The following is a 12,304-nucleotide window of genomic DNA, read 5'->3' as shown; positions in this document are numbered from 1 at the left end:
CCATTTATAGTTTCTTCAGTTACTGTTGCCAAGATTTGCTTATCATTTACCTAGTTCATCAGATTGTGCTGTACCCAGTTCATCAGATTGTACTGTACCCACTTCATCAGATTGTACTGTACCCAACACCTGCAATTATACCTTCATCTTGTCTACCAAGTATAACCTATTCTAATCAATATAATGTAACAATTCCCCCCTTTGAAAATACTTCAAGTCTTCCAGACTGCAAGGATTTTCATCATCAGTTCCGCAGATTTCCATATTCTTTGGACCGTCTCAAACTGGTGATTGTAGCTGCAATGAATTATTTCCAATGTCTTCATATCTCGGGGGAAGTTCATGATTCTTCCTGGTAAGAGCTTTTAAAATTTTCCCCAAGTGTTGCCGTTCCTTATTAACAATATTTTGAATCAAACGCAACACTCCCATAATAGCTAACATAATAATTATAATTATTATACACCATTGAATTAAAGATGCTACCCAACCAGAGATGTTCAATCCAAATGACTTTGCTAAAGCAGCAACCCAATTATGGGCACTTTCTTCTCTTTCTTCCTCAGTTGCATGTTCAATTTGCGTTAGCTGAGACAAATCACGTTCTACCGCGGCTGTAACATTCGGAATATGTACACAACAATGATCAATCTTATCTCGTAAATAACCACATACTCCATGTTCTTTTAGCAACAGCATATCTAATGCCATTCTATTTTGCAGGGTCATTTTTGTGGTTGCCTGTAATTGTAAGTTTATTTCCTTAAATCCTTCTTTAGTCACTCTTGCTAGCCTTTCCGTTTGTCCTAACAACCGGTACAACATTTCTCTATTCCGATAAGTACTAATTGGAGCAAACAATGATTCTAAAGCCCAACCTAACTTCACACCGGATGATGGTTCTTGCCAATCATCATCATCCTTTATTTCTCTCTTCATTATCCATAAATTTTCTAATCTACCCTTAAATGGCGCTTTCTTCCAAATTGGGCAGAGAGTTGGTAACCCTAAAGTTATTTCAGTCACCAACCCATCCAAGGGGAGGTGAGTCGTCCATTGTCCATCACTGGTAACCCAAACTAAATTTCCTGTGCTCCCGATCGTAGTTCTACAATCTATTCTCACTCCGAATTGTATTACAGGTTCACTCATTGAGTATTTAATTCCTCTACAGGCACAACCTGTCCTTAATGCAAGGACCACAGGTGGAAAGGTAACTTCACTTTCGGGGTGTCACAAGTGTATACTTTTGTACAGTTCTAGACTGGGTGTTTTTCAGCTAACTTTCTTTTGCATTGGATTTTCTTGTGTTTCCTGTTGTGGCGCCTGGATTATTTGTATTGGTTGCATTTCGTCTTTTTCCAAATCTTTTAACTCTCTCCTGGCTCTGTTTCTTTTCTGCATAGGTTCTGATTTTGCAGTAACCTCTAATGCCCTTTTTCCATAATCAAAACTCTCTTTAATCCAAACAATACAGGTGTAGTTTCCTACATCTGTCTTACTTACATTTCGCAATGATAAAATCATAGTACCCCTTCGTGTATCACTATCCCATCGGATTGTAAACCCACTTGACAATTTGGACTCATTCTTCTGCCAATAGCAACTAATGTCTTGGATTGAACTTCTCATATCTCCAACAAAATCACAAGTCAAATTTACATCCATTCGTTCTTCTATATGTACAGTAGCATATGTATGTATTATTTGAGCGAAACCATTACTTAATCCTACCCAGCATAGTATTACCAAGATGTAAATCTCAGTTTTGTAGGAGTGATCATTTTTACCCCCCATTGTGATGGTACCTTCTTCACTCTGGTATAATGAATCCAATTATCAATTCCTGCTACTTTCACAGCGGTAAATGTTATCAATAGCACCAAATAAAGTCCATGCCACTGTTCCTTTAAAGGCTCCGTTTGCCAATTTCGAACATACGCTTGGTCTCCTGGTTGATTCTCCAACGGCAAAGGGCGATTCCAGATGATCGCGGCACGTAAGGCTGTGAGTAATCTGCTTAAAGAAATTATATAACTATAAACATCTTGATCTCCTTGGAGGTGTAAATCTGCACTTCCCATTCCCTTCGTTGGTGCAGTATATGGCTTACCGTACAGAATTTCATAGGGACTTACAGACAACCCTTCTCTAGGTTTTATACGAATTCTCAATAAAGCAAGGGGCAATGCCTGTGGCCATTGGATTTGAGCTTCCTGGCATATCTTTTTAATTTGTCCTTTTAATGTTTGATTCTTCCTTTCTACCTTTCCACTAGATTGTGGCCTCCACGGTGTATGTAAATCCCAGCTAATTCCAAGCATTTCACTAATTTCCTGTACTATTTTAGCTATAAAGTGTGGGCCTCGATCTGAAGAAATTCCTAAAGGTACCCCAAATCTAGGTATGATCTCTTTTAACAAAGTTTTTACTACTTCTCTAGCTTGATTCGTTCTACAGGGAAATGCTTCTAGCCACCCTGAAAAGGTACATACGTATACCAATAAATACTTAAACCCTTTTGATTTAGGTAATTCTGCAAAATCCACTTGCCAATAGTCACCTGGTTCTATTCCCACTTTCAAAGTTCCCATTGGAATTTGTTTTCGTATTACCGGATTATTCTTTAAACATACTGGACACTTCGCATTCACCCCTTTTGCTATTGTTAACATTTGTGCAGATATAATGCTCCGCTTTAAAAACTGCACCAATGCTTCTGCTCCCCAATGGCATTTATTATGTTCAGTTTGTATTATTCGTTTCATAATTGTAGCAGGCACTACTACTTGTCCATTACCTGTTACATACCATCCATGTGAATTCTTCTGTGCCTTTACCAAATCGGCTAATTTTTCATCTTCTCGGGTATAAAAGGGATTTACAGAGAGATGAGCAGTAATCGGGCTTACCTTAGTAGGTATTAGAGCTAATTCAGTCCATACTTGCCGTGCAGCAATTTTGGCTGCCTGGTCTGCCTTCATGTTTCCTTGTGCCACATCGCTGTCATCCCTCTGATGTCCTCGACAATGCATTACAGCCACTTGCTGAGGTAGTACCACAGCCTCTAATAACTGTAAGATCTCGGTTCGATATTTAATAATACTACCTTGAGCCGTCAACAATCCTCTTTCCTTCCATAAAGCTCCATGTATATGTATTATTCCAAAAGCGTATTTAGAATCTGCCCAAATATTCACCCTCTTATCCGTACTCGGTATTAAAGCCCGAATTAGAGCGACCAGTTCTGCCTTTTGCGCTGACGTTCCTGGCATTAATGCCTTTGCTTCAATTACTTCAAGCTTAGTAACCACAGCGTATCCAGAATATCGTGTTCCATTCTCAACAAAGCTGCTACCGTCTGTAAATAATGTCCAATCAGGATTTACAAGGGGAATATCTTTCAGATCTACCCTACTGGCGTAAGTTTGTTCGATCACCTCAATACGATCATGTTCCAGCTCGCCTTCCTCTATTTTGCTACCTAAAAATTCAGCGGGATTCAAACATGTTGTTATCTTTAAAAATATATCATCCTGTTCTCTCAATATTGCTTGATATTTCAACATTCTACTGGATGACAACCAATGACCCCCCTTTTGTTCCAAAACTGCAATCACCATGTGGGGCACAAATACTTCCATTTTTGTTCCCAATGTCAATTTTCTAGCTTCTTGGACTAACATTACAGTAGCAGCCACTGCTCGGAGGCAAGAAGGCCATCCGGCACTTACCATATCCAACTGCTTGGAAAAATAGCCCACCGGTCTCTTCCATGATCCAATTCGTTGAGTTAAAACTCCAAGCGCTAGTCGTTGCCGCTCATGTACAAAGAGTTGAAATGTTTTTGTCAAATCAGGCAATCCTAATGCTGGGGCTTCTTGCAGAGCCTGTTTTAAGTCTTGAAAAGCCCTTTTACACTCTAAACTCCAAACTAATTGTGGCTCTTTTAAAGCTGCATACAGTGGTTTGGCTAACAGTCCATAATTCAAAATCCAGAGTCTGCACCACCCTGTCATTCCTAGAAAAGTTCGTAACTCGTGCAAATTTCTAGGTTCAGGGATGGCACAAATCGCTTGTATTCTATTCACCCCCAACCGTCTTTGTCCTTGGGAAATTTCACATCCCAGATATATCACTTTTTCCCGGGCAATTTGGGCTTTTTCCTTAGAAACTCGATAACCGCTCTGTCCCAGTAAATTTAATCACGCAACTGTAACAGTAATGCAGTTTTCATACCTTTCTGTCGCCACGAAAATGTCATCCACATATTGCAACAATAAGTATGCTTTTGATGGTAATTGAAAATATCCTTGCTCCTTCCAATCCTCCAGTTCTCGTGCCAGCTGATTCCCAAATATTGTAGGACTGTTTTTGAAGCCTTGTGGTAACCTGGTCCAGGTCAGCTGTCGTTTTCGTCCTGTATCCGGATTTTCCCATTCAAACGCAAATAATTTCCTACTTTGTAATGCCAATGGGATGCAGAAGAAAGCATCTTTTAAATCAATTACAGAAAAGTATCTAAATTGTTCTGCCACAGATGTTAACAATGTATAAGGATTTGCTACTACTGGATGTATATCTTTAACTATTTCGTTTACAGCTCTTAAATCTTGAACTAACCTATAATCTCCGTTAGGTTTTCTTATAGGAAATATTGGTGTATTATATTCAGATTCACATTCTTCTAACACATTGTGCATCAAAAATTTTGCAATTAATGGTGCTACCCCTTTCCTAGCTTCTAACTGTATAGGATATTGTCTAACTCTTACCGGTTGGACACCTTCTTTCAATTCTACTATGACAGGTTTTGCTGCTTTCGCTAATCCCGGTACTTGTGTCTCCCATACCCATGGTACTACAGCGTTTTCTACCTCTATTGGTATTGTTGTATTAGCTATTTCTTTTACTATAAATATTCTAGCTATTTCTTCCTCAGGTATCTGCAACTTAGCTTTTCCATTTTCAAATATTATTTTAGCATTAAATCTTGACAATAAATCTCGTCCTAACAAAGATGTAGGACAATCCGGTACATAGAGAAATTCATGATCTAATTCTTTACCCCTAAAATTTAGATGCAATGGCCGCAGAAAGGGCCGTTGCTCTGTTTTTCCTGTAGCTCCTACCACAGTTATCATCGTATCTCCTATCTTTCCTAAACAAGTATTTAAAACAGAATAAGTTGCCCCAGTATCTACCAATAATTGTTTCTCTTCCCCATCAATTTCTGTTGTCACTTTTAATCCATCACTTAGTCAGCTACTATGTTGCCCCAAATGTCCTAACATCATTGTTTCTGCCATTGGTGTTCCTCCTACTGAAGTCTGCTGGGCCAAATTCATTTTCACTGGGCACTCATTTTTCCAATGTCCCTGTTGTCTGCAAAACGCACACTGATTTATCCCTAGCTGATTTTGAGGTATTCCCCGCATGCCTCCTACCCTGTATCCTCCTCGACCTCGTCCTCTACTTCTGCCTCTTATTCCTTGATTTACTCGTTGTAACATTGCTAATAATCCTGCCTGATTTCTCTTTGTGGTTTGTTGTTTTTTTGTTTTTTTTCCCTATTATTGTACACTTTCCAGCTGATTGCTTCCAAATTACTAAATCTCCTGGGGAAAAAGGAACTTTCCCATATACTTTATCAGTCCCCGAAATTGCCTCTCGTAAAGGGGCTAATAATACTTTACTGTTTTGCTCTTGTTCCTTCCTCCCTTGTCTTGTTCTCTGTGCAATTGGGGTTCGTTGCGCTTGTCTTGGGCATGATGAATGCCCTGGCGAACCCTTCGGTGTTAACTTAATCTGGATCGCTCCAGTATTAATTGATTCTGACGGTTTTACCGCCTTAATACTATCAGTATCACTATCGTCCCCTGCATCTATATCGGACATCACAGGGGCCGTCGGTGATGCTAAAAGTGATACATCCTCTGGCTCTCTTATTGAATTTTGTATTGCCAAACAAGTCATACGCTTCTTATTACCTACACATCCTTCACATTTTGTTTTATCTTTTTTTCGGGATGTACCAACAACATTCCACATTCTCTCTGCATATCTGGATGATTACGTATATCATAAAATAGATCAACATATGGTACTTCATCCCATTTTTCAAGTTCTTAACAATATCTCATTAATGGACCTATAACACCCGGATCTAAACTTCCGTGTTCAGGCCACCGGGGTCCATCATACTCATATTGTGGCCACCAATTCGTACAATAATCTATAAATCGACTTTTACTCATACTCTGAAAATATCCCGCACTTTTCCAATGCTTTAATAAACATCCTAACGGAGAATTATCCGGTATTACCATGGTCTTACACATTCACTCCACACACACACACTAAATCTACGGGGTAGAAAACGGAAAGATAGCCTCTGATGGGAAACAAAAGACCAAACCAAACTCACGAGACAGCCACGTATGTCCGTGAGTGCTGGACCTGCGGGGCTTTCGCTCCGTCTGACGGCCAGCGCCTAGGCTTCCACAGACCAGACCTCGAGCTCGTTAGCCCAACCTTGCGTGAATCGCCGTCACGTCTTATTAGGCAGGCACCCGACCAAATATTACAATAAAGCACCTTCGGGCTTACCACTTTGGGACGTCAGGAGCAGCGCAGAGCGGGCGCAGCCGATGGCTCCCCGAGAATTCCTCGGTGCCGGCACGGAGCAAAATCGGAAAGCGAACCGTCAACACTACTCCCGAAGTCCCATCTGGGTCGCCAGAAAACTGTTGCCCGTAAAGAAACACATAACTACGAAAGCAGTTATATGCGGTGCTTTATTCGGGGCCCGGGGTCTCAGGGACTCATGTCCAAAGCTGAGAATCCCAAATCCCCGTTTAACTTGGTTAATATTTATAGTGTTCGGTTACGTAACATAATCAACAGAATTGCTAAGCTACATGATTGTTTCCCATTTATAGTTTCTTCAGTTACTGTTGCCAAGATTTGCTTATCATTTACCTAGTTCATCAGATTGTGCTGTACCCAGTTCATCAGATTGTACTGTACCCACTTCATCAGATTGTACTGTACCCAACACCTGCAATTATACCTTCATCTTGTCTACCAAGTATAACCTATTCTAATCAATATAATGTAACAATTCCCCCCTTTGAAAATACTTCAAGTCTTCCAGACTGCAAGGATTTTCATCATCAGTTCCGCAGATTTCCATATTCTTTGGACCGTCTCAAACTGGTGATTGTAGCTGCAATGAATTATTTCCAATGTCTTCATATCTCGGGGGAAGTTCATGATTCTTCCTGGTAAGAGCTTTTAAAATTTTCCCCAAGTGTTGCCGTTCCTTATTAACAATATTTTGAATCAAACGCAACACTCCCATAATAGCTAACATAATAATTATAATTATTATACACCATTGAATTAAAGATGCTACCCAACCAGAGATGTTCAATCCAAATGACTTTGCTAAAGCAGCAACCCAATTATGGGCACTTTCTTCTCTTTCTTCCTCAGTTGCATGTTCAATTTGCGTTAGCTGAGACAAATCACGTTCTACCGCGGCTGTAACATTCGGAATATGTACACAACAATGATCAATCTTATCTCGTAAATAACCACATACTCCATGTTCTTTTAGCAACAGCATATCTAATGCCATTCTATTTTGCAGGGTCATTTTTGTGGTTGCCTGTAATTGTAAGTTTATTTCCTTAAATCCTTCTTTAGTCACTCTTGCTAGCCTTTCCGTTTGTCCTAACAACCGGTACAACATTTCTCTATTCCGATAAGTACTAATTGGAGCAAACAATGATTCTAAAGCCCAACCTAACTTCACACCGGATGATGGTTCTTGCCAATCATCATCATCCTTTATTTCTCTCTTCATTATCCATAAATTTTCTAATCTACCCTTAAATGGCGCTTTCTTCCAAATTGGGCAGAGAGTTGGTAACCCTAAAGTTATTTCAGTCACCAACCCATCCAAGGGGAGGTGAGTCGTCCATTGTCCATCACTGGTAACCCAAACTAAATTTCCTGTGCTCCCGATCGTAGTTCTACAATCTATTCTCACTCCGAATTGTATTACAGGTTCACTCATTGAGTATTTAATTCCTCTACAGGCACAACCTGTCCTTAATGCAAGGACCACAGGTGGAAAGGTAACTTCACTTTCGGGGTGTCACAAGTGTATACTTTTGTACAGTTCTAGACTGGGTGTTTTTCAGCTAACTTTCTTTTGCATTGGATTTTCTTGTGTTTCCTGTTGTGGCGCCTGGATTATTTGTATTGGTTGCATTTCGTCTTTTTCCAAATCTTTTAACTCTCTCCTGGCTCTGTTTCTTTTCTGCATAGGTTCTGATTTTGCAGTAACCTCTAATGCCCTTTTTCCATAATCAAAACTCTCTTTAATCCAAACAATACAGGTGTAGTTTCCTACATCTGTCTTACTTACATTTCGCAATGATAAAATCATAGTACCCCTTCGTGTATCACTATCCCATCGGATTGTAAACCCACTTGACAATTTGGACTCATTCTTCTGCCAATAGCAACTAATGTCTTGGATTGAACTTCTCATATCTCCAACAAAATCACAAGTCAAATTTACATCCATTCGTTCTTCTATATGTACAGTAGCATATGTATGTATTATTTGAGCGAAACCATTACTTAATCCTACCCAGCATAGTATTACCAAGATGTAAATCTCAGTTTTGTAGGAGTGATCATTTTTACCCCCCATTGTGATGGTACCTTCTTCACTCTGGTATAATGAATCCAATTATCAATTCCTGCTACTTTCACAGCGGTAAATGTTATCAATAGCACCAAATAAAGTCCATGCCACTGTTCCTTTAAAGGCTCCGTTTGCCAATTTCGAACATACGCTTGGTCTCCTGGTTGATTCTCCAACGGCAAAGGGCGATTCCAGATGATCGCGGCACGTAAGGCTGTGAGTAATCTGCTTAAAGAAATTATATAACTATAAACATCTTGATCTCCTTGGAGGTGTAAATCTGCACTTCCCATTCCCTTCGTTGGTGCAGTATATGGCTTACCGTACAGAATTTCATAGGGACTTACAGACAACCCTTCTCTAGGTTTTATACGAATTCTCAATAAAGCAAGGGGCAATGCCTGTGGCCATTGGATTTGAGCTTCCTGGCATATCTTTTTAATTTGTCCTTTTAATGTTTGATTCTTCCTTTCTACCTTTCCACTAGATTGTGGCCTCCACGGTGTATGTAAATCCCAGCTAATTCCAAGCATTTCACTAATTTCCTGTACTATTTTAGCTATAAAGTGTGGGCCTCGATCTGAAGAAATTCCTAAAGGTACCCCAAATCTAGGTATGATCTCTTTTAACAAAGTTTTTACTACTTCTCTAGCTTGATTCGTTCTACAGGGAAATGCTTCTAGCCACCCTGAAAAGGTACATACGTATACCAATAAATACTTAAACCCTTTTGATTTAGGTAATTCTGCAAAATCCACTTGCCAATAGTCACCTGGTTCTATTCCCACTTTCAAAGTTCCCATTGGAATTTGTTTTCGTATTACCGGATTATTCTTTAAACATACTGGACACTTCGCATTCACCCCTTTTGCTATTGTTAACATTTGTGCAGATATAATGCTCCGCTTTAAAAACTGCACCAATGCTTCTGCTCCCCAATGGCATTTATTATGTTCAGTTTGTATTATTCGTTTCATAATTGTAGCAGGCACTACTACTTGTCCATTACCTGTTACATACCATCCATGTGAATTCTTCTGTGCCTTTACCAAATCGGCTAATTTTTCATCTTCTCGGGTATAAAAGGGATTTACAGAGAGATGAGCAGTAATCGGGCTTACCTTAGTAGGTATTAGAGCTAATTCAGTCCATACTTGCCGTGCAGCAATTTTGGCTGCCTGGTCTGCCTTCATGTTTCCTTGTGCCACATCGCTGTCATCCCTCTGATGTCCTCGACAATGCATTACAGCCACTTGCTGAGGTAGTACCACAGCCTCTAATAACTGTAAGATCTCGGTTCGATATTTAATAATACTACCTTGAGCCGTCAACAATCCTCTTTCCTTCCATAAAGCTCCATGTATATGTATTATTCCAAAAGCGTATTTAGAATCTGCCCAAATATTCACCCTCTTATCCGTACTCGGTATTAAAGCCCGAATTAGAGCGACCAGTTCTGCCTTTTGCGCTGACGTTCCTGGCATTAATGCCTTTGCTTCAATTACTTCAAGCTTAGTAACCACAGCGTATCCAGAATATCGTGTTCCATTCTCAACAAAGCTGCTACCGTCTGTAAATAATGTCCAATCAGGATTTACAAGGGGAATATCTTTCAGATCTACCCTACTGGCGTAAGTTTGTTCGATCACCTCAATACGATCATGTTCCAGCTCGCCTTCCTCTATTTTGCTACCTAAAAATTCAGCGGGATTCAAACATGTTGTTATCTTTAAAAATATATCATCCTGTTCTCTCAATATTGCTTGATATTTCAACATTCTACTGGATGACAACCAATGACCCCCCTTTTGTTCCAAAACTGCAATCACCATGTGGGGCACAAATACTTCCATTTTTGTTCCCAATGTCAATTTTCTAGCTTCTTGGACTAACATTACAGTAGCAGCCACTGCTCGGAGGCAAGAAGGCCATCCGGCACTTACCATATCCAACTGCTTGGAAAAATAGCCCACCGGTCTCTTCCATGATCCAATTCGTTGAGTTAAAACTCCAAGCGCTAGTCGTTGCCGCTCATGTACAAAGAGTTGAAATGTTTTTGTCAAATCAGGCAATCCTAATGCTGGGGCTTCTTGCAGAGCCTGTTTTAAGTCTTGAAAAGCCCTTTTACACTCTAAACTCCAAACTAATTGTGGCTCTTTTAAAGCTGCATACAGTGGTTTGGCTAACAGTCCATAATTCAAAATCCAGAGTCTGCACCACCCTGTCATTCCTAGAAAAGTTCGTAACTCGTGCAAATTTCTAGGTTCAGGGATGGCACAAATCGCTTGTATTCTATTCACCCCCAACCGTCTTTGTCCTTGGGAAATTTCACATCCCAGATATATCACTTTTTCCCGGGCAATTTGGGCTTTTTCCTTAGAAACTCGATAACCGCTCTGTCCCAGTAAATTTAATCACGCAACTGTAACAGTAATGCAGTTTTCATACCTTTCTGTCGCCACGAAAATGTCATCCACATATTGCAACAATAAGTATGCTTTTGATGGTAATTGAAAATATCCTTGCTCCTTCCAATCCTCCAGTTCTCGTGCCAGCTGATTCCCAAATATTGTAGGACTGTTTTTGAAGCCTTGTGGTAACCTGGTCCAGGTCAGCTGTCGTTTTCGTCCTGTATCCGGATTTTCCCATTCAAACGCAAATAATTTCCTACTTTGTAATGCCAATGGGATGCAGAAGAAAGCATCTTTTAAATCAATTACAGAAAAGTATCTAAATTGTTCTGCCACAGATGTTAACAATGTATAAGGATTTGCTACTACTGGATGTATATCTTTAACTATTTCGTTTACAGCTCTTAAATCTTGAACTAACCTATAATCTCCGTTAGGTTTTCTTATAGGAAATATTGGTGTATTATATTCAGATTCACATTCTTCTAACACATTGTGCATCAAAAATTTTGCAATTAATGGTGCTACCCCTTTCCTAGCTTCTAACTGTATAGGATATTGTCTAACTCTTACCGGTTGGACACCTTCTTTCAATTCTACTATGACAGGTTTTGCTGCTTTCGCTAATCCCGGTACTTGTGTCTCCCATACCCATGGTACTACAGCGTTTTCTACCTCTATTGGTATTGTTGTATTAGCTATTTCTTTTACTATAAATATTCTAGCTATTTCTTCCTCAGGTATCTGCAACTTAGCTTTTCCATTTTCAAATATTATTTTAGCATTAAATCTTGACAATAAATCTCGTCCTAACAAAGATGTAGGACAATCCGGTACATAGAGAAATTCATGATCTAATTCTTTACCCCTAAAATTTAGATGCAATGGCCGCAGAAAGGGCCGTTGCTCTGTTTTTCCTGTAGCTCCTACCACAGTTATCATCGTATCTCCTATCTTTCCTAAACAAGTATTTAAAACAGAATAAGTTGCCCCAGTATCTACCAATAATTGTTTCTCTTCCCCATCAATTTCTGTTGTCACTTTTAATCCATCACTTAGTCAGCTACTATGTTGCCCCAAATGTCCTAACATCATTGTTTCTGCCATTGCTGTTCCTCCTACTGAAGTCTGCTGGGCCAAATTCATTTTCACTGGGCACTCATTTTTCCAA

This window comes from Apteryx mantelli, unplaced genomic scaffold, assembly GCF_036417845.1.
Source record: "Apteryx mantelli isolate bAptMan1 unplaced genomic scaffold, bAptMan1.hap1 HAP1_SCAFFOLD_79, whole genome shotgun sequence".
Lineage (NCBI taxonomy): Eukaryota > Metazoa > Chordata > Aves > Apterygiformes > Apterygidae > Apteryx > Apteryx mantelli.
This window is presented reverse-complemented; position numbering follows the sequence as displayed.